The following is a 23,342-nucleotide window of genomic DNA, read 5'->3' as shown; positions in this document are numbered from 1 at the left end:
TATTTTAATTTATTAAACACAATGCTAAATTAAAATGAAAAAGCATATTAAACCTTTAACTGTTGCCCTCACTTTATGTGGATTGCTGTAGCAAAGCAATGCTTTACTACTCAGACGAGTGTCTTTTTCTCATTACTATCTATAAAAATCAATTGACTAGAAATTGTAAGCTTTCAAATCATACTGTATAGTTCATGATGATGGGTTTGTTTAGAACGGTGTTTCTCAACCCAGTTTCTGGAGATCCACCAACAATGCATGTTTGAAATGTCTCCCTTGTCTGTCACACCCATTAAAGGTCTTTCAATCTCTACTAATGAGCTGATGATCTGAATTGGGTGTGTTTGGTTAAGGAGACATGGAAAATGAGCAGAGCTGGTGGTCCTCCAGGAATGTGGTTAAGAAACACTGGTGTATAATACAATATTGCGATTTAAAAATGTAACCATTAATGATCCCACAGGTTGAAGAGTGGCAATAAATGCGTTTTAATCTGATACTTTTGCTACATTAAAAAAACATAAAACTTTTCTAACAATATATAGTTTGTCATGATTGGATTAGGATTTAATTGCAAAATGATGTAAAATTAAGCTTAAAGTTTAAAGGTTATTACACCATTACTGTTAAATTGTGCACATCAAACATGTTTGTTTTCTTGTTTTCTTAAAAAAAAAAAAAAATAATCAAATTATCCAGTCCTGATTTTAAATCTTTAGTTATTGTTAGTTACTGTTATTGTTCTCTTCTGTTCTGTGTATAGTGACTTGCCAAACGTTTTTCTCAACTCTGGAATGATTTGATCTTGTTGTACTGAATCTGACTGAAATGCACATGGATATTTAGTATAAGCCTTTCTAAAATAAAATAGCAAACCTTAACTCATTTAAAAAAACCTAAAGTAATATAGTCCACTGAATATAGGAACAAACTCTCTTTTGTGCTTGCGTCTAAGAAGAGATTACCATAAGACGTGACATGTAATCTTCAGCTAAAGTGCTCCCCTGGCACATTTGAAAGCATGTCTTACATACAGATGTACAAAGCCTTCAATATTACAGCTAATAAGCCTTTCTATTTTGCAAACAAAGCGTTCCTGTCAAAGAAATGGCAGAAAACCGGGCTTCCTCCGGGTCGAGCGAATTGACATTGGGGACACTGGATGATCTTGCTTTGATCGTGAGTGTGAATCAAGCGTCAGGTATTGTGACAATGCTAATTGGTTTCCCACTCGAGGCGTTTAATGGGGTCTGTGATCAGTTCTAAATGAAACCCCACCTGTGAGTCATGATTTTCTGGACCCAACAGCTACTACATTTTCTTTTGTGAAGGAGTGAGTCATTTTTTCAATTAAATCAGGTCCCTGCTTCCACCTGCTTGCTGTCTTTTTTGACAGATGCAGCTCTTTTAAAGGTATTGGTCTAGCACATGTACGGACACGTGTGGAGATACACACAAAGCTGAATTAATATATGGATTTGTGCATTGAATCAATGCTAATGATTTTGTATATCTAATACAGTGGTCAGACTGACTGGAAAATAATGTAAGGGCTGCACAATTTGCCATTGCATTTGTCATTGCATTGCTTTCAAATAAAAGTAGTTTGGTATTTTACAATATAGTGGCATTTTGGCTATTTTAACAAGTACAAAAGGGGATTTTTGTGTCAAAAACTGTGGCAAATTTGAAAATTGTGTTTGTACATGTATGATTCAGCTGACATTTAAGAACTTGGCCACCAAAACAAAAATGGCAGACTACAAATCAGTATGTTTGTAGTGTTTCTTTGTAAAGTTACATTGCCACTTATCGGCCTATATGGATAACACAGTGTGTGTGTCTTTTCAACATCATCTCAACAACACACAGCTATATCAATTCAATTAAATTCACCTTTATTTCTAAAGTGATTTTACAATGTAGATTGTGTCAAAGCAGCTTCATATAGAATATTGTGGTAAATTAAAACAGTGTCAGTTCAGTTTTCACAGTTAAAGTTCAGTGTGGTTTAATATTCAATACTGAGTCCAAACACTGAAGAGCAATCCATCGATGTGCAGCTCTACAGGTCCCGAACCATGCAAGCCAGTGGCTCAAGTGGCTCAGTACCCTACAGCTCAAGACTGGTTACTCACTGAAGCATGGATGACCAGCTAAAACCAACTAAAACCAGCTTGACCAGCCTGATTTAAGATGGACACAGCTGGTTTTAGCTGGGCTCCCAGCCTGGTTAGGCTCGTCAAGCTGGTGTTAGCTGGTCATCTCCCAGCTTGACCAGCTAAGACTAGGCTGGAAATAGCTGGAAACCAGCCTGGAAATGGCTCTAAAACCAGGCTGGTAAACCAGCTAAAACCAGCCAACAAGCCTTTGCTGGTTTAAGGTGTTTTTTTCAGCAGGGTGGTCTCTCATCTGTAATCAGTAATAATCTAATTAGATTGATTTAAGCTTACAATAAAAAGACTGATTTCACCCACCTTATCTTTGTTTTGAAATTATCCCCCTCTCCACCCCAACAACGCCTTTTCCTTCTTTACCAGAATAGAGGATACCAGGCAGAAGCCCTGGGTCAATTTTTTCAGAGCTCAGTATTCTCTCCCAGGACAGCATGCCAAACCTGCTAATAGTGTCAAGCAATATCTAAGTGTGAACTCTTGAAGCTTGAAACCATCAAAAACCTTGAATGATTTTGTCCTTGTATTTTGTTGTTTAATTAATAATGATAAAACACTTGACTGCAGGAATATAGCATGCTGTCGATTTAAGATCAGTTCTGCTTGTTTTCACTTTTATGTGCCGTTTCATTCTTTACTCTTATGTTCAGCTATTTCTTCATAAAAAATGGGGAATAATAGGAGCCACATCTTGACACATTTTTGAATGTATTTGACCATTGAAGCGCTCACTTTAAGATGACTTTAGATGTGTGTTTTCTGAATACACTACAGGATGAGTTCTTTTTGCGCTTCTAAAAACATGAATAAATCGAATACAAATCAATAAAAGAAGCAGGTCTCATGCTGCAAAAACCATGTTAAAATACATTCCAGCAGGCAGAGGACATAAACATGATGTCAGATTAATGTTCTACCTCAATGTCATGTGGATGTTGCATTTTGTTAAGAAATGAAAATTCATCACCTTAGAATTATAAGGTTATATCTGACATTTTTGTCAAAATTGAGTTATTGATGTTCTTATTAATTGACAACTTATCAATATTATGTGATGTTTTTTATAAATGGAATGGAATGCTAAACTTTTGAAGCTCAATATCTTAAAATCATTCAGAACGCAGATATAATCCCAAGGTGACAAATTAGCCGATGTCAATGTCCAACCTAAAATCAACCAAATACCAATGTCTTATGATGTTACAGCTTGACGTTAGTGGACGTCATACCTGATAAATAAATGTCAGTATTTGACATCAATATGACGTTGGTTTAAGATGTTGGCTCAATGTTGGATTTTGGTCACTTTCCAACACAACCTAAAATGAACAAAATATCAATGTCATTTGACGTCGTTATTGGACGTCAAAATAACGTTGTCTTTAAATGCTGATTAGACATTGAATTTTGGTCACCTGACTTCACAACCTAAATCTAACCTAATATTAACGTCTTATGATGTTGTGTGCCTGCTGGGAGGCTTTTACTAATTTTCAAGTGAAACTGAGCTTTGCAGTGGAACGAATGCATAAAGCTGGAAAGGGGGGTGGATATGACGCTATGAATGTTTTACCTTCCTCTTTTTTTTATAATTGTTGGAAGCCAAAATTTTAATTAAATTTGGATTAATTGCGCAGCACTACTTTGAGTGAGTGATTGAATCAATTATTTGAGGGATTTATTCTGAAATGCAGATTCATCAACTAATGATGCAAGAGAAGTCACTGAATCCTTGAATCATTTATTCAAACCACATCAAAAATCGAAGTAATTATATTTCATTTTATTTCAATAATCTGCAGGAATTGACATTTTGTATGACCCTCCAGTAAGATTTAATTTAATTTAATCATCTGTTCAGAATCATGCTCAGGGAATTTTGATCTTAGTAATGAATAAAGACCTTGAGAAAAATGTGAGTTTTTTTAGGCACTTTGTACTGTATATGTGATTCTGCTAAACAGCAACCTTTCCTAAAATCATAGTTAATCTGTTAAAAGCTCCCAGCTGATAAATGAGATATTGCATAATTCCCATGGTCCGTTGCACATATCTGTTTTCCAGACAGCCTTAATGAGAAATACGAGTATTTGATGAAGCCCTGAGGACTTGAAACTGAAGAAATTTAGGTGGCAGGTGAGAAAGTCCGTTGTAAAAGGTCCATGTATAAACCCTCAGGGCTGAATGGTCCTCAGGGGCTGATTTAAGCACAGAGGACGCTCAAATGAGAAGGAGGTCCTGGATCTAACCCCCAGTCAAAATAGATCCTATCAATAAAACTGTAGCCTGTCCTTTGAAACACCTTTTAGTAAAAATGTTGGACCTGAAAACAAGTCCTCCCAATAAGTAAACTAATTAATTTTGTCTTGGCTGTGTGTGAGCAAACAAACACAATGTATATTTATTTAATTAGTAAATTTTATTTTACTAGATATTTTTTTTATTAAACTAACTAGGCGGGTAACTATGCAGGTTAGGGTAATTAGGCAAGTTGTTGTATAACGGTGGTTTATTCTGTAGACTATCAAAAAAAAAAAATGCGTAAAGGGGCTAATAATATTGACCTTAAAATAGTTTTTAAAAAACTAAAAACTGCTTTTATTCTAGCTGAAATAAAACAAATAAGACTTTCTTCAGAAGAAAAAACATGATCAGACATGCTATGAAAATTTCCTTGCTCTTTAAATATAATTTGGGAAATATTTAAAAAATAAAATAAAATTGAAAGCATTTTTTTTTTTTTTACAAAAAATATCCAGTGGAGATGTTTGTCGTTTGTGAATTCTTACTTTTTCTAATTTCCCTATAGTGGCTATTGAATCATAAGTCTCACAAACAAAGGAAACCAAATGAGGCTCCGGTAACACCAATCAGTGCTAAAGGTACATTTACATATCAACATACAAAAAAAAAAAAGTCTTGGCCAGTAGACGGAGATGTCTCATTGTAAATACACTACTCGTCTGCACACAAATAGTCCTGTAGTCTGGTGTTTTGGTTGTCAGAGCACTCAATCCTGCATATAGACTGAACACGCATGCTCATGACATCACTGTCTTCACAAAAAAACAATAACAAAACAGTTTTCCAAAACCTGCACTTTTAAAACCCATTTTCAAATGTTTGCATTTTCAGGCCCCCAAAATGACACTGTCATGTAAATGAACACCCAAAACACATAAACAGTTTTTAGTTGAAAACAGTGTTGTGTACATGTACCCAAGGCATAATTGGAAATAACCTAAAATAAGAACAGAAACCAGAAACACTGGAGCTTTCCCCTGTCTGCTAACACTTTTTGATGGCGCCTCTACAGACATTCTGCTGACCATATTTTAATCATATTTACTAGTACTGTAGTTAACATGTAGAGTTGATTAGAAAATCCATTTGTGTTGGATCTATTTGCATTATCATTATTGGAATTTGTTCAATGGCTTTAATGAAGCATTACTGAAATTGGGCAGGAGATATCAAGTTCTCAGCATGTGACGAGATCTGGAGAGAACATATGAAATTTATAATTTGTTTTTGAACAAGAGATCATTTTTTACTAGTGAACTGCATGTTATGTAGAGAGTTTTTATGTTGTAGTTGTAAGGCTTTTGGTTAAAAAGTGAATACCTCACTGACGTAGAATCTGTAAAACATAATGCTAAAGTTGAAATTAGCACTCAAATGTTCATTGGGTACACTAGCTTTTTGTAAGGAAACGGATTATTGTATTCAACAAGGATTCACTAAATTGAACAAAAGTTGAGTAAAGGTTAAGGAAAATGTTATATAACAGTTCTATCTTGAGTAAATGCTGTCTATAGACTATTTAATGTGGCCCATGAACATTTCCTGCTTATTGTCAAACTAGTTCATAACTATAACAAGAGGCAATTCAATCATGACTTAACATTAAAACAGCAATCATAACATTATTTATAAACATGTGGACCTTCTTGGATTCTCGGAAGCTTATGAAAAATAAAAATGTAAAACAGGGAATACGTTTGGACTAGGGATGTCTTGATCAGGTTTTTTGCTCTTGAGTCCGGGTTTGAATCATTTGATTTTAACCGATACCGAAACCCGATCCGATACTTCTATAATACATTAAAAAAAAAATTAAGAAGAGTGAAGAAACAAGGATCCAGGATGGAGTGAATCCATTGTGTGCTAAGGCTTAGTAGAGAAATGGGAGCTAAGGACGAACTCCATATGTCTGTGGTGAACAAATTATGGGGTACATCTTATAGAACAAGTAGTTTGTCAAAAATCTTCTTACATGTCTCACAATGTTGGCAATGGTAATGTTGTCGTCATCAACTTTATAATACCTCCAGACCGCACACATTCTTGCATTTTTCGATTCAAGCTGCTTCCATGTTCTTTGCATTTAACCAATATCGTCTTTGCAACAAGGTGATGTCATGCCACACGCGTTGCTGTTTCTGTGTGAAGTCAAGAAAGAGCTATCTGCCACTCTGTGCCACCTAGGGTTGTAACGGTATGAATTTTTCACGGTATGATAATCGTCTAAAACAATACCACGGTTTGACGGTTTCGCGGTATACGGTATGTTACAAATGTTACAAAATAATAGAACAGTGAAGCAAATTTGACTTTTTCCAAATAATATATTTTTTAGTTACTATAAACAACACCACTTACAATGAACAAATAAAAAAATAAGAAAATAATAAATAATGTGTCAAAGTCCAAATAAAGTCCAAATAAACATGGTGCAAATCCTCAGTAAAAAATAGATATAAATATTTACTATACTATAAATAGTTACATAACGAAACTAGATTCAATATGGAACATCCTAAGGGTTTTATGTGCCAGCATGGATATGGTTGTCTATCGATATGGATTTGGATATGGTTGTCTGCAATGCAGACAAACAGCTGCACCTTCATTTGTGTCTTTTGAAAACAGCAAGAGCAGCAGTTCGTCTTTGCTGTGTCACTGTTTTGTCATGTTTCTGTGCTGCTGTGCATGCAAAAGTACTTAGTATGAGAATTATTTCATGCAAAACTTTTTTTTTGCGTTTTATTTAGCCGCGCATAAATGTATGCCTATCTCTCATTCCGTGTTGTTCAAAAAGCTTGGTCCACAAACAAAAGCGAAACCTATGCTTATTGGTTGTGATATAGCGAGTTTGAACCAATCTGGGCATGGAGGAGGGACAATGCATCAATATATCATGTCTGGTTTGTCCGGAGACACAGTGACGAGTGTGTCTTTGTCAAATCAGCGTTGTCAAATGTTGATGACGTAACCGCACTGATTCCGGAGCCTCTGAAAGTCCGCGTTATGTGATACAGCACTGGAAAGCTGAGACTCTCTTCTTTATGCCAATCTTTGAATTGTATGAATCGGATCAGCGGATCAAAAGTTATTAAACATTTAAGAGCAATACTTATTTTTAGCCGCGGGCGGCTGTCTCGGTCTTTAAGGGTTAAAACCGTTGATATGCAATTGTTCATGGTATGATAATCGTGCACGTTCAAATCGTGGTAAACCGTCATACCGGTATATTGTTACAACCCTAGTGCCACCACATAACTATAAATATATTCATATATTTTCGAGTCCTGATTGGGAGATAACATCCAATTCCAATCGAGTCTAAAACCATGTGATCGAGCCCGATTTCCAATCAAGGGATAGAATCTGGACATCCCTAATTAGGACCACTGGTATTGTTTACATTCCTCAAAAGGATCTACTGATCATTCTATTCATCAAAAACTCTAAAGCAATGTTGAAGTTTCCATAATAAATATTAAGCTGATTAACTATTTTTATTTAACATAATAATAGTAAGATATGTTTCTTGAGCACCAAATACATTTTTTTAATTATTTCAGATGACTGATGTAATGATGTTTAAAAATAAAAAATAAAACGAGGCAAGATTTGCCCATATGGGCTACACTGTAAATTTATGCTCTTTAAGGAGCTGGAAAATTTTACTGGAAATGAGCAGCACGATCATTCTTTAAAACTTTTCCTTTTGTATTCCGTGGCAGACAGACTGCACACAGGCCTGAACTGAATCAAAATGAGGGCGAGTAAATGATGACACTACCACTTTGAGTTCAGCCAAAGAATAATTGTTTTTCTCGAGTGAGCCTGAATGACTGTTTTGGGTTATGCTGGAGCCAGAGCGTATCAGTGCTCATCAGACTCCAGTATGGCAGCATGTCTGCTCTGATTCTAGTTTAGGCTTTTACTGGGATTGTTTTGGATGTGTCTGGGCCAGCCTGGGTAAAAACAGCCATTGTGGTTTAGTAATGGCAGCGCAATGGGTTTGGTTAGACAGTGCGATAGTTGCTCAAACAAGGAGGGGTCAGAGCTTTGACAGTTGCTGTAGAGACGAGACGGAGAGCAGTGTGGGGGATTTTATATTGTAGGAGAGCAGATGAGCAGTTCAGGTGACACTTGCTGACATGTGGAGAGCTATAAAAGCCGATTTCACCACACGCTATATGCGACACACAGTCAGATTCAGTCAGGAAAGCAGCTAGACAATCTCCAATAGGCAGAGGTGGGACCAAGTCATTGTTTGGCAAGTAACAAGTAAGTCTCAATTCATTGCCCTCAAGTCCCGAGTCAAGTCCCGAGTCAAGACAGGCAAGTCCCGAGTCAAGTCCCAAGTTAAAGGCAACAAGTCTCAAGTCAAGTCCAAAGTCCTATAGTTTGATTTTCGAGTCTTTTCGAGTCTTTTTAATGTATGGCTGTAAGATCTGTATTTATTAAACAAACCTTTTTTTAATGAAAGAACATTGCTTAGATATATAAAGATACAAATGTAATTTTCTGAAAAAAGTGCTAAACAGTGCTGCGTCTCGTCTACACAGCATATTGCACAAGAATGAGTTCCACCAAAAAAAAGACTCCATTTTGCCTCACATCACAGAAATTGCAGGTCTACTGCTGTCTAGTTCATTAAGTTTAGTTGTGCTATGTTATGTCTTCAGTGATCAACTTGTGATTAACTAAAACTACATAAACAACCTCAATGAGGCAGCAGTAGACCAACAACTCCTGTATGCTGCAAAGTAAAATTGAGTGAAATTGGTATTTTGTCAATTGAATCTCGTGTGTGCTAAAGAGATGGAGATGCGAATCTGTCTAGCAGCAATGTAAAATGGTTGCACATACATTCTAAATGAAGTAGGCTACTTCATACAAACAATAACGTTGTTTTCTTCACATAACAATGAAGAACTTTGCTCTCTACCTTGTGTGATGCTCGTACACCGATTTCCTCTGTTTGTGGACAAAACTGCTTGCGAGCTCTCAAATATACGCTGCTCACGCGCAAATTTTCTCGCTCTCAAATATGCACTGCTCACACACATTTTCCTGCGCACTCTCAGAGATTATATACAGAATTTGAGTCTTGTGTTTCCTCTTCCTTTTGTGCTTTTTGATATGATTTATATTGAGGCACTATTTATTAACAATAACCAAAATACTAAAATAGACTTACATATTAAATTTTTTATCTAATAAACCATAACATTTTGGCTGTATGTTATATGATGAGATATTTCCAGTTTTTAAATACTTAAAGACACAGATAATAGAGGTTGGATGTAAAGAATGCATTTTGTTTTACAAACATTTATTAAACATCCAAAAGGTTCACCATACTAATCAAATAAAAAACATTTAAACAAAAATATAACTAACGCAAGCAGAAATGTAACTGTGATAAAAATAAGGAAAAACTAGATTTGGCATTATTGCCTACTGTACTATTCACTCTTTAAATAAATCTCACTATCAATCCCATTTTATCATGGCAACTAAAATAAAGTGAACTAGTCTCTGCTGTCTGCCACATTATTGATGAGATTGTGGAGGACATTTTCCATGTCATCCTCTTCATTTTGAGGAAAAGCTGTTCCACAGGGCCCCTGAACACATCTATTGGCATGGACAGGGTTTTGTTGTTGGTTAGGTTGTATTAATTAATTAAGTTTATGTATGTACTAATGTGAACAAACAATGCAGTGCAGTTCATTACAGTATTCATTATTTTATGCTTTAATTAATGGAAATAAAATTATTGGTTAATTCTTGTTAACTCACAGTGCATTAACATTAATGTTAACAAGCTTAACTTTAAATTGTAATAATGCAATAGTAAATGTTAAACTATAATTAATAAAGGTTTAGAAGTATAGTTCATTATTAGTTCATGTTAGTACATAGATTAACTAAAGAAACCTTATTGCAAAATGTCACCAGAAAATAACAAAACACTTTTTTCACAGTTTTAAGAGCTTTAAAAATAAATTATATATCTAGTTATTATGGCATGTAATTAATGTTACTACTAATTAAATAGTTAGAAAATACTGTCAGAGGATGGGCAAAACACAAAAATAAAACATAATATGCGCATTGACACAAACGACCAAGTGCAAAAACATAAATTACAGCCATGTTCATTCATAATTATATGAAATAAATCACAAGAGGGTAAATTTGGTTTAAAAAAAACTGAAGTTCATTGTCTTATACACAACAGTAAAACAATGCTTTTGCACAACAGTAACACTTTGCGGGTAGTAAAGTCTCTTACCTTTGACAGATGTTATAAATCCGCTGAACAAAACAAAAGGAGCAGATTGCGGATGTGTTTATTTTACTCTCCGAGTCAGAATGAAAATGGCATCTTCAAATTTCCCGCTGGTGCAAAAACACGGAAGTGCGCCACAAAGCGCTAGTGGTCGAAAGTATGCGTGCATGCTCTCTGTCACACACGCACACACACGCAGAGATAGAGCGTTCTGTGTCAACATACTTTTTAATCTTTGGGCTTTATATAGAAAGTAGCAAGTCTTTACAAGTCAATAGGCGCAAGTCCAAGTGAAAGTCCGAGTCATTTATGTTCAAGTCCAAGTCGAGTTGCAAGTCTTTTTATATTTTGTCAAGTCGAGTCTGAAGTCATCAAATTCATGACTCGAGTCTGACTCGAGTCCAAGTCACATGACTCGAGTCCACACCTCTGCCAATAGGAAATATTATATGTACTCCGTGCATGGTTCTATCCAACTCATGTTGTCCCAACACAAATCTGATAAAGGCAAGTGGATTCAACATAAAACAGTTGAGTTGTACCAAATAAAGGGCCCTATTTTGACGATCTATGCGCAAAGTGCAAAGCGTAGGGCGCAAAAGCATTAAGGGCGTGACAGAATCCACTTTTGCTAGTTTAAGGATGGAAAAATCAGCTTTGCGCCGCGCCACATGGTCTAAAAGGGTTGAACTTATTTTCTTAATTTGAGTTATAGGTGTGTGTTAAGAATAAACCAATCAGAGTCTCATCTTCCATTCCCTTTAAGAGTCAGTTGCGTTGTGCCACAGCGCATTTGCTATTTACATGAAGGACTTTGTAAGTGGAAAAACTGAGCATTTCACTAGTACGAAAACAGTTAAACAGAGCATCTACAGCTTGAGAATGAGAGACGAGCCTCTTCATTATTTACTTTCACTTTCACTCTCATGGATAGGGAAACTTCTTGTACGCACAGACATCAATTAGCCTATAAATAATTCATTTCGTTTGATAAGCACAAATATTTGTTTCAAAACTATTTCTAAATTCAGTTCTAATTTTCAGCAAACAAATAAATGAACAGTAATAACGAAATGTGTTAAAAAAAAGTTATTTCCTAATACACATGCTATGCCCCATATGGTCCAAAACCTGACAGGTGTGCAAATCTAAGCTTGTTTTTATTAAAACAAATATGCATATGCATATAATAAATAATACTGCTAATAATAATAACATTATACAAAAGCAAATTGTCACGAATAAACTGAAAAAGGCTCTCGAGATGAAGAAGGCATGAATGTATGGTTTTTATATTTATGTAGGCTAGAAAATAATATGTTTTGTAATATTTTAATCCTTTATATTTATATCCTTTATATATATATATATATATATATATATATATATATATATATATATATATATATATATATATATATATATATATATATTTATATATATAAATATATATATATTTATTATATCCTATATATATCCTCAATATTTTAATACTTTTTCATATATAAAGATATTAGCGTATTGTTCTACATCCTGTCTGTATTAAGCAATGTGTAAGCGAGGCGCAACTAAAGCGCTCTGCGCTGAACAATAGACTGGCTTTGTTCTGGTCTATTGAACAATCTATTATAGTTTCTCAAAATAGCAGCGCGCCAGCAATGCGCCTCAACACGCCTCCTTTTTTAGACCAGACCGCCTATGGGTGCACATATGAGCACAAATGCATTTGCTATTTAAACTGCGTGGCGCAAAACGTCAAAACGACTCTTGTGCCAAGCTGAAGCTAGCAAGCAACTATTGCGTCGCGGTTTGCGCCGCATTGCGCCGAGTGTATAATAGGGCCCAAAATCTTTAAAAAATGTATATATTTATATTTATAGTCTAAATGAGATTGTATACATATATATCTTGCATTATGTTGAATAAAAATATAAATAAAGTACATAAAAAGAGCTTAGATGCAAAAACCTCTAAATGCAGTCTTAAATTTTCTTCTAAAATGAGCAATTTTATCAGGCTCCTGAGTGTAGGTTCAGTAATATCACTTTTATCAAAAGAATAAGTCCCTTTCATGGTCTTTAAAGAAAATAACTCAACATAAAATAGGTAGCTAAGAAAAATGTCTCGATGGAAATTTCAGACGGCACTTAAATGTTTTTGCAACTCTTCATATAATATGTATGTCCGTAGGAAGCAACAGATGGATGCTTTCTAGAAATTATTTGAGTATCCAACCTGACGTCATACTTCTTTATTTTACTTGTTAATTAAATGGAACTATGCTTCCCCAGATGTGACATTCATTTCTTAGCCTGCTTTTTATATAATAGATGCCAAAAATAGCACTAGTTCTGGGTTAAAAATAAATAAAAAATCAATGATTTAGTGTCATCTCTTTGGGACAAATCTGATCTGCTCAGTGACTGGGGCACCAAATGCTCCTGACTCATGTGCAGTGTAAATGAGCAGAGTGAAAACCAGTAGAGGAAGGAGGAAGAAAAGAAAAACAAGAAAGATAAACAGTCTCTGGTGTCTGACGTCATTGATTCTTTTCATCATGTGAGTCTGCAAATGAAGGAAATGCCCTGCAAGTGTCTTTGATAGGTTTCCATGGCAATAACCTATTGCTGTACGTGCTGGCCATAAAAGTGCTTTATAGTACGACATATGTAACAAGAGGGAAGTCACAGGGTTTTCTTTAGGGAGACACATGTTTTACTGTCAAGACATAAATGCAGATAGAAATGATTTTATTCCTATATTTAGTGTCATGTCACAGATGTTCTGTTACAAACTGACTACATAAAGACAGCCTATTATCTAACACTTTTTATTGACACAAAATGCAAAAAAAGGGATGTTTTGTAAAAGTAAGATGTTTTAATTATGTTTAATCTTTATTTAATTGATTTTTTTTATTTAATTGAAGATAGTATTTACAGGGTTTTCATTGACAAAAAAAAACTGCTTTAAAAAAAACTCTAAAATATGCTCTAAAATATGACAGAGGTTTTTTTTAACACTGTATTACATTAACATTCACATTATAATAATGTATAATTGTTTGGGAAGTGAAAAGGGATACTAATTGTTATGGATACTAATCTGGAATGATACAAGACTTCATCTGCTCTATATTTTCAATAGGGGACAGATCTGGACTGCAGTCAGGCCAGTCAAACACATTCACTCCATGCCTATGAAACCAGGGTCGTGTAGCATATGCAGAATGAGACTTGATCAATAACTATAGAATTACCATAAAAGGCATCTTGATGGAAATTTCTTGATGGAACTATATGCCTCTTAGGGTTGGATGATGTCGACCAATTTAGCATTGTACAATGTCTAATGTAAAACATTGCGTTGGACGATGAGTTAATTATTTATTTATGAATAATTAACTAATTTATAATGAATTAATTATTTATAGCCTATCGATTAAACTACATCATCCACATGGTCTTTGTTTTACCCATAACCAAATCATAAATAAATACAGATAAGTCACACACAAATTAACACCTGTCAATGCCTTTTTCCACAGGACTCTGGCATGAATAGGCAGAGGGATCTGTGTCATTATAATGGCGTGGACAAACTTGGTTGGTAAAAAAGGTGCACAACCAACAGCAACCAAAAAAGTTGCACAACCAACAGGAACCAACCAACAGTATGTGAGGTTTTCGCTATAATTTTTAAGTACAAGCATGAAAGCGAAATATTGGAGCAGTGTACTGACGCTGTGCCTCGTTACCTGATTTAAATTTAAAGACAAGAGTCATTAGATAGAGACAAGATTAATTAAATATCACATTTAACAACTATAGTGAGATGTGATGCAGCGGTACTACCTTGATAAACTGTCTGACGTGCACTGCTCTCTAGGATTTTGTGCCCAAGACTGCTGTAGCTCAGACAATGCGTATGCTGCAGCGCACGACAGAGTGTGTGTGTGGTCACGTGATGTGTGTTTTCAGCAGTATAGTGTGGAAGGAGGGTTTTCAGAAATGCTAGATGAAAAGCCAGTGTGGATGTGGATCGTTTTAGTTCTAAAATGCCATTTTAAACTAAGACATATTAGTGTAAACAGGGCCTGAGTGTGTATTTTTCCCGAGCAGGTTGTTGCGACGGGGCAGGGCGGAGGATCGCGATGCTGGCTCAGCATTGTGATGTGTATCAGCCATCGGCGATGGACGATGGCATCGTCTATCGACACAACCCTAATGTCTCTGTATTCTTGTATAGATTGACAAGCAAACCACTGACCTAAATCTTTTACTAAACCCAGCCTATTGTGTTTCAAAAGCAAATGTAGGAGTAAAGTGCATTGCAACATAAGTTCAACACCATACAATGTGAGCTACCGAGCAAACTGACCATTTCAGAAAAGTTGTTTATACAGAGATAGATGAGGCAAATGTAACTGACTAAAAATTATGGACATTGTTAAGGTGTGTTGTGGTATTTATTTGATGTTGTGCGAAGAACTGCTTGAATTTTTAAGTTTATGTTGGTATTTATTTGGAGTAGTGTAAAGAACTAGAGGAAAATTTTTTATTTGTCCATAAAATATCACTATAAATATCATTAACGTGAAAAAGAAACAGGTTGTTGAAGTTATACTGCCATGATGCCAAAAGTTATAATATGTTTTTTTGTGGTTTTGCATATCTTAAACTATTCCAACCATTTCCTTATTAGAGTTGTAAGAAAGGCCCATCATTTATGGGAAATTGGCTTGTCAAATGCTTACAGTATTGTTTGTTTTTATTTCCTCCTCTTGTCCGGGCAGTGAGGGTGTAAACAGCAGGGATCAAGGCGGTAAAGTGTGCAGTGCCTGAGGGAAAGCTCTTCTGAAGTGCTCATAATGTGGAGCAGGCTTCTTCAGCCCTTTAAAATGAACCCAATCTCAGCCCTGCGGCCACCGGCGCCAGCACCACTGCCTGGTTTATGGGTCTTCACTGCTGTATTTGTGTGTGCGTGTGTGTATACTGCCACTCGTAAAGGTTTCTTTGAGGGCTGATTACACAGTAATCATAGATGAGGGACATGGATGTATGATGGAGGCTTTAAGTATATGGCTGTCAGATTTCATGGTGACGTGTGACCGAATGGAGTTCAAACCACAACAGAGGGACAACAAGAAACCAGACTGCCTTTAACTTGTCTGTTGTACATTGCTACAGAACTGCAGTGTTCATATTTTTTTTAAGTTTAAACAGGAAAATATGTAGAGAGACAAGTTTTAGTAAGCTATTTGTAGGTTGAAAGTGTAAACATTGAGGCTCTGTGGTGCTATCAAAATATTTCTCTGTTTGTTTTAGCAGTTAGATATAGCAACAGCTCAACCAATGATGTGAGTTTGTGGGCGGAGCTGTGTGTGTAACTGACCAATAGCAGAATGGTGGAGTTTTCAGAGAAACCTGTTTGAAAACAGTCTGATCCAGTGCAGTCGATTAGTTTATATGTTTTACTGTATTTCAGTTTTCATTTTGATTTTAGTCATTTCGTATGTAATTTTAGTTTGTTTTCATTAGTACAGGCTGTTCAGTACTTTCTATTAGTTTTATTTCAGTTAACCTAAACTGTTTTTTAATCATTTAGATTTTTTATCATTAAAGCCATTTGTTTGTTGTCAAATGCCTAACAACTGCCGTGTGTGTGTCCGGTCGCACAATGTAGCAAAAAGTACAACAGAACACTAGTAGTTTAACTGAAGTGTTTACATGTCCATACTGCACTTTAATAATGTGACTTAAATAGGAATACATAGAGTAATTTCTTAATTTCATTTCTGTTTGATTATGACTTCAATGGTATTAATGTAATCAAAAACCGCTGTTTTTATCGTAGACTCTTAGTCAGAGTATTTGTTTTTGTTTGTACTAACTGTTCAGTACTGTCTTTTAACTTAATTTCAGAGGTAACACTTTACAATTAGGTCCCTCAATAAACATTGGTCAGTCCATTAACCAATTTGTACTCATCATGAAGAATGCATTGGTTACAGTATACAGCTGTTCGTTGTTAGTTCATGTTAGCTCAGTTATTTCAAATAAAATTGTGTAATACAATAGTAATTGAAACGTACTGTTACCATTTTAATTGACATTAATTCTCTGTTAGAATATGTCTACTTCATTGTTAAATTTGTATATTTAGTATAAAATTTAGCAATATAACTATACTATGATTTTCAGTTTTTATAACTTTATGAATATTTATTTATATTTAATATTTTTTGCTTTAATTTTAATTAAATATTTAAAAAAATGTGTGTGTTCTTTTTATCTATTTAATTGTTTACATGTTTGAATGTGGTATTATTAATCAATCTAATTATTTTGAAACTTAATGTTAAATAAAATGCTGTTTTTATTCACTTCAATTGAAGATTTATTTATCTTCATATTTTATTTCACGCAACAATTAACATTTTTTTTTGTTTTCATTTTAGTTTTACTAACATCCATGGCCTACAATATTGTACACTAAAAAGCAGTAAATCAGCCTTGCAATACATCTGAATCTGCATTCCTACTTCATAAAGCATACTTTATTTGCCACCTTGAAATAAATGCAGCATGAAACCTCAACAGTATACACAATTTTGGATACACTGGGTTTCACCAGTGGCCCAAAAATTACACGCTTTACCTTTAAAGACATTATCTAAAATTACCATAATCTACGATTTACTCTGTAAGCAATGTTCTGTGAGATTTGATTACAGGTCATTACTTCGTACACCCCTCAATTATGTGACACAAAAACATAGAATGCCTTTGGTAATGTGAATCTGTGAATTCATCCAGAAGTTCATGTGCAGTGATACATGCTGGAGATAAGGTGAAGGTGAAGTCACATGTGGTTAAGTATGGTGACCCATACTCCGAAGTATACACACACACAGCAGTGAAGACACACACCCAGGAAGCATTGTGCATGGTGCTCAGGAAGCATTCTGGGGTTTGGTGCCTTCAAGGGACTTACCTCAAGGCTAATTTATATACTTCTGTGTCGAGTCTTAGCAGTATGTCTGGTGTAGCCTTTGCACATTCAAAATTTTCCCATACCCTTCAAATGGATCCTGATGTGCACCTCTCAAAAACTGTAACAACACACTACGACAACGCAGAGTTCAAGATCTGTGATTGGTCGACTTTTTACTGATGATGATTGTAGGCGGGGCCATTGACAATAAGTCTTGAGTCCCGTGGCGAAGCTCTAGATGTTTTTTGTTTTGAGTATATTTTATCATTATATTTGGTGAACATTCATAAGTTTTCTCCTCTGTCTACCTTGATCGGGTGTGAGTTTGAACTACAGCAGCATCGCACATATTTCTGACGTAAACTCAAAACACTGATAACACAAAAATAGAAACCTCATTGCCTAGTATTCAAGAAGCCAGTCTGGGATGATTCATGCTTTATGACATGGTGCTTTATCCTGCTGGAAGTAACCATCAGAAGATGGGTACACTGTGGTTATAAAGGGATGGACATGGTCAGCAACAATAGTCATTGTTTTTTCATTCTTCTATTGTCCCATTTTGGTGAGCCTGTGCAAATTGTAGCCTCAGTTTCCTGTTTTTAGCTGACATGATTGGCAACCGGTGTGGTCTTTTGCTGCTGTAGCCCATCCGCCTCGAGGCTGGATGTGTTGTGTGTTCAGAGATGCTCTTCTGCATACCTCGGTTGTAACGAGTGGTTATTTAAGTTACTAGTGTCTTTCTATCAGCTCAAACCAGTTTGGCTATTCTTCCCTGACTTCTGGCATCAACAAGCCAATTGCATCCACATAACTTCCGCTCAATGATTATTTTCTCTTTTTTAGACCATTCCCTGTAAACCCCAGAGATGGTTGTGCATGACAATCTCAGTAGATCAGCTGTTTTGAATACTCAGTCCAGCCCATCTTGCACCAACAACTACACCACGTTCAAAGTTACTTAAATCCCATTTCTTCCCCATTCTGATGCTCGGTTTGAACTGCAGCAGATCATCTTGACCATGCCTACATGCATTGAGTTGCTGCCATGTGGTTGGCTGATTAGAAATTTGCGTTTACGAGCAGTTGGACAGGTGTTCCAACTAAAGTGGCGATGAGTGTATGTGCAAGGAGTACAGTGATCATTCAACACAGAAGTATAAATAAGGCTTCAGCCGTAATATTGAGGGTGGAAAGAGTGCTGCTTGTTCATTCTCTCCACCTACAATTCCTGCTGGTGCCGGGACTCAAACCAGCAACCTTTGAACCACAAGACTAACTCTCTAACCATTAGGCCTCAGCTGCACAAGCTCTGTATTGCAGTTAAAGTGATAGTTCATTCAAATAAAGAATATATATATATATATATATATATATATATATATATATATATATATATATATATATATATATATATATATATATATATATTTAGCTGAAACTATGGTCCATGGTGATTCCTTAAATGTAAGTCAACAGCTACTGGCACTTTGAGAATGAAAAAAAAAAAACATTCAGGCAAAACAAAACCAATTACCGTGGCTTCTGAAAGAGCACTGCGGTCTTATGGAAGAAAAATGATTTCTTTTACGTCTGTCTGTATATTTTATCTATTGATTAGCACTTAATAAAACGCCAAGGACCAGCTGCAAACTTTTTAATGTTCTGCTGTAGAAAAAGTCTTTTGCATTTTGGATGAATAGAGTAAATTCAGAGCTAATTTTCATTTTTTGATGAACTATCCCTTTAATGCTTTACTTAGTTAAATAGTCTGCCTTGATGACAGATATGCAAATACTGGATGCATGCTAGAGGCAATACTGGTTATTTTAATCAGGATTACCCTGGGGAGTTTCTTACCAGTAAATGTTAACTCTCATATTTAGCTTCCCTGGAATATATTTCTGCACAAAGGTTGCATTGTTTTTGTCTTTTGATTGCTCAAAGGAATGTTTAATATTTAAATTGATGTGCTTTTGACTCATCATGATTATTAATATTCAAAACAATGTGTCATTCAGTCAGGTCTGATGGATTTTAACTTTGTTCTCAAATTGTTTCCAGACTACTTGAAAAAATGAACAGTCGAGAAGAGGACGTTCTGTGCAATGATGTTCAAATGACAAAAACATGAAAAAAATCAGACAGATGAGTATTATGCTACCTACTAAATTAAATGAATCATCTCTTCTTCAGACAAAGTCTGTCTCCCAGTAACACTACAACCTGTCCCTCATCTTTTGTCAACCATTTCTTTGTCTCTTTCTGTTCCTCTGGCTCAGTGTCTAGGGAAAAAGACTTCGGTATTTTCTAATTCTGACAAAAGAGGATTGAAAATCCTTGTGACAGTAAAGCACAGCTTGCTTCCAGCAGATCTGCCTTTAATGTATGATACTCTGACAAGGAAACGCATGTCATCGAAACAGATATTCATCAAAAATTAATTTCCTTTCTTTTAAAAAGCCAAACCACTTCTTGCTCGCTGCTATAACTTATGAAATCCAGTTAAAAGATAAGAAATCTATCTGCAAAATAACGATCAAAGAAATGTCAACCATATCATTATGAAAATAATTAATCTAGTGGGAATAGTACATTTTGCTCTTGAATCAACCTCTGTGAAAATATCCAACATTTTTATACCTGTCTTCAGATTTTATAGAAATAAAAGGTCTTTTTGGATAAATGTATTATAGGCTTGGATTTTGTAGCACATTTAACATTATGGCTATACAAAAATGCATGTATTTTCAATCTGAAATGTTATATCTATTTTCAAGAAATAAAAAAAGAGCTCCTAACCAAGCTACACAGGCTCATTGAAAATTTGTGCTTCAGTTTTTTACCACAAAAACATATTTCAACATACATATCACAGCAGTTTTTTAAATTTTACAGGGCAGTTACAGGGCCACTTCTTTTTAGTTTGAAGAACTTTCACACTTGAATCTTTTTCACACTAATATTATTTACAGGGACATATTATTGACAGATAATTTTTTTTCATACAGTTCTTTGCACAACACACACAACACAAATTGTCAAATACATATGGACAATTTTTGGCATATAGTCAGTTTGCTCAGTAGCTCGCTTTGTTTAGTGTTGTACAGTGCTTGTAATGCAGAGCACTTGAGTTTGAGCTCAGTGAAGCATAGTTCTTTAAAAGAGATAAAAACAATGTAAAATCGAGGTAAAATTATGTATACACTGTGCACTTTTCTTTTTTGTTTGCTTTTGAAAGCAATATTGGTTACATTTAGGAAAGGTGCAATCTCAAGTTCGATTGTTCCCCCTCGGCCGGTTTGTGCTCACAACATCTGTTTTCTGTTTTCCTGCACGAACCGTACCACAAACCACCGCTTTCAGGCGGACTCAGGTAAGGTTCACGGGTGCGCACTTGAGTTCAGAAGACACGTTCACACTAGCTAAACGCACCGTACTTTGACGTCAAATGGACCCAGATGCAGACCAAAAGGTCTAGTGTGAAAGCTCCCTACATTAAGTGGTTTGTGATCTGTAAGTCAAGCCCCAACTTATTGCAGCTGCGTCTGAGATAAGCAACAAAATATTCCCTAAGTTACAGATTTCAGATTTGCAAAATTTGTACACAAAACCCTCTAGTGGATTTGTTATCTGAAACACCCAACAAATCACACTCAAAGCAACATATTTCACATTTCACACATTGTTAAGAAGAAAAAACTTAAATAAGTTACAAAGAGCTGTAAGTCATGGACCATTTGGAAATAATATATAATAGACAACAACATGCTAAACTATAGACTGCGCAATTGACAAGTTGAAAGCTGGTCTAAAGTCCAGCACAGAGCGTGTTAAATGTGTGCCTTAAACGTGTACACAGTGCTTAATACCCACAGTATGTACAGCAATATGCCTATATCTTTATAAATGAAAAAGAATTAAAGGATTATAATATTACAAAAATTATTATTTTATACATAAATATAAAACCACTGCCTCCGAGCCTTCTTCATCTCAGGGGGCTTTTTTTCAGTTTATTCATGACTATTTGTTTTTGTATTATGTTATTATTATTAACAGTATTATTTATTAAATGCATATTTATATTTGTTAGAATAAAAACAAGCTTAAAGTTTTCTACCTGTCCAGTTTTTGATCATATGGGGCATACGAATAGGACATGTGTTTGGAAATAACTCAGTTTTTTGACCACACTTTGTTATTAATGTTCATTTATTCATTTGCTGAAAATTAGAACTGAATTTAGAAATAATTTTGAAACCAATCTTTGCGCTTAACAAACAAAATTAAATATGTAGGCTAATGGATGTTTTCACTGGAGTGAGTACAACAATGTTTTCTTATCCATGAAAGTAAAGAAGTAAAGAGTAAAAGTAAAGAGATCGAATGGAGGAGGCTCGTTCTTTATCCTCGTGCTGCAGATAGTCTAACTGTTTTCTCATTAGTGAAGTTTTTCCGCCTACAAATTCTGTCATGTAAATAGCAAATGTGCCATGGTGTGACGCAACTGAGTCTTAAAGGGAATGGGAGATGAAATTGGTTTAATGCACATTATGCTCAAAACACACCCATACCTCATTTAGATAATAAGCACAACCCTGTTAAACTATACGCCATGGCACAAACCATATTTTTCTATCCTAAAAATGGCAAAAGTAGATTCAAAAACCCCCTTCATGCTTTTGTGCCATGTGCTTTAGACTTTGTGCCTAGATCATTAAAATAGAGTCCAAGTATCTAATGTGGACTTTACATTGCAGTTTAAGCAAGAACTTATAAACAGCTGGTGCAACCTTACCCTAAACCACATCTACATGCCTAAATGCATTAAGTTACTGTCATCTCATTGGCTGATTAGACATTAGCATTAATAAAGATTCGAACAGGTGTACCAGAAGCTATTTATTAACCCAAAGTTCAGCCTTTGCAGAGACATGTTGCAATAGCAGTTTTATTTCTGTATATATATATCATATATGTATCATTGTATATATATATATATATATATATATATATATATATATATATATATATATATATATATATATATATATATATATATATATATATCAGTTGTATATATATCATTCAGCCCTAACTCTCATCCAAGCATTGAGTTTCTCATAAAGAGCTCTTATACAAGGTTGAGTCTGGTCTCTGTGTCCCGGCCTGTCTGTGTCCACATGCCCAGATCTGCACACTTTGCTGCTAATGAGAGGGATGTCAGGGGTTGTCAAGGAGGAACTGTCCACATCTGGGAGGCTAATTATAGCAGCCTTATTAGTTTGACCCTCTACATTCTTTCTCCTCTGATCGCCGTAGGAAGGATGAGACCTAAAGTGAACCCGTTTTTTAAGCACTCATTTGTTAGAATGGCCAGGATCTGACTGAACTTGACAGCTGGTCACTCACAAGCTGGCAGTCTGTGTTTATTGCCAGGGTCTCTAGAGATCAACTTTCACTCACAAACTAGCACTGCAGCACTGGAGGTGTTTGAGATTGATAAATTTATTGTTGAAAAAAAGAGGATTGGTGAGACAGTGATTTACATAAAAGCTATATTGACCTTAATC

The 23,342-nt window shown here is 35.3% G+C and overlaps 1 protein-coding gene and 1 long non-coding RNA gene across 2 annotated transcripts in view; both read right to left on the bottom strand.

Annotated features, from left to right (window-relative positions):
- Positions 1-23,342, bottom strand: part of fkbp16 (FKBP prolyl isomerase 16) — a 93,010-nt gene that overhangs the window by 28,063 nt on the left and 41,605 nt on the right. The window lies entirely within an intron of this gene.
- Positions 4,619-12,121, bottom strand: LOC141378838 (uncharacterized). Its single transcript, XR_012394334.1, has 3 exons — positions 11,195-12,121; positions 7,730-8,706; positions 4,619-6,658 (listed from the first exon to the last, which is right to left on the bottom strand). It is a non-coding gene; the product is annotated as an uncharacterized lncRNA (long non-coding RNA).

This window comes from Danio rerio, chromosome 18, assembly GCF_049306965.1.
Source record: "Danio rerio strain Tuebingen ecotype United States chromosome 18, GRCz12tu, whole genome shotgun sequence".
NCBI lineage: Eukaryota > Metazoa > Chordata > Actinopteri > Cypriniformes > Danionidae > Danio > Danio rerio.
This window is presented reverse-complemented; position numbering and strand designations above follow the sequence as displayed.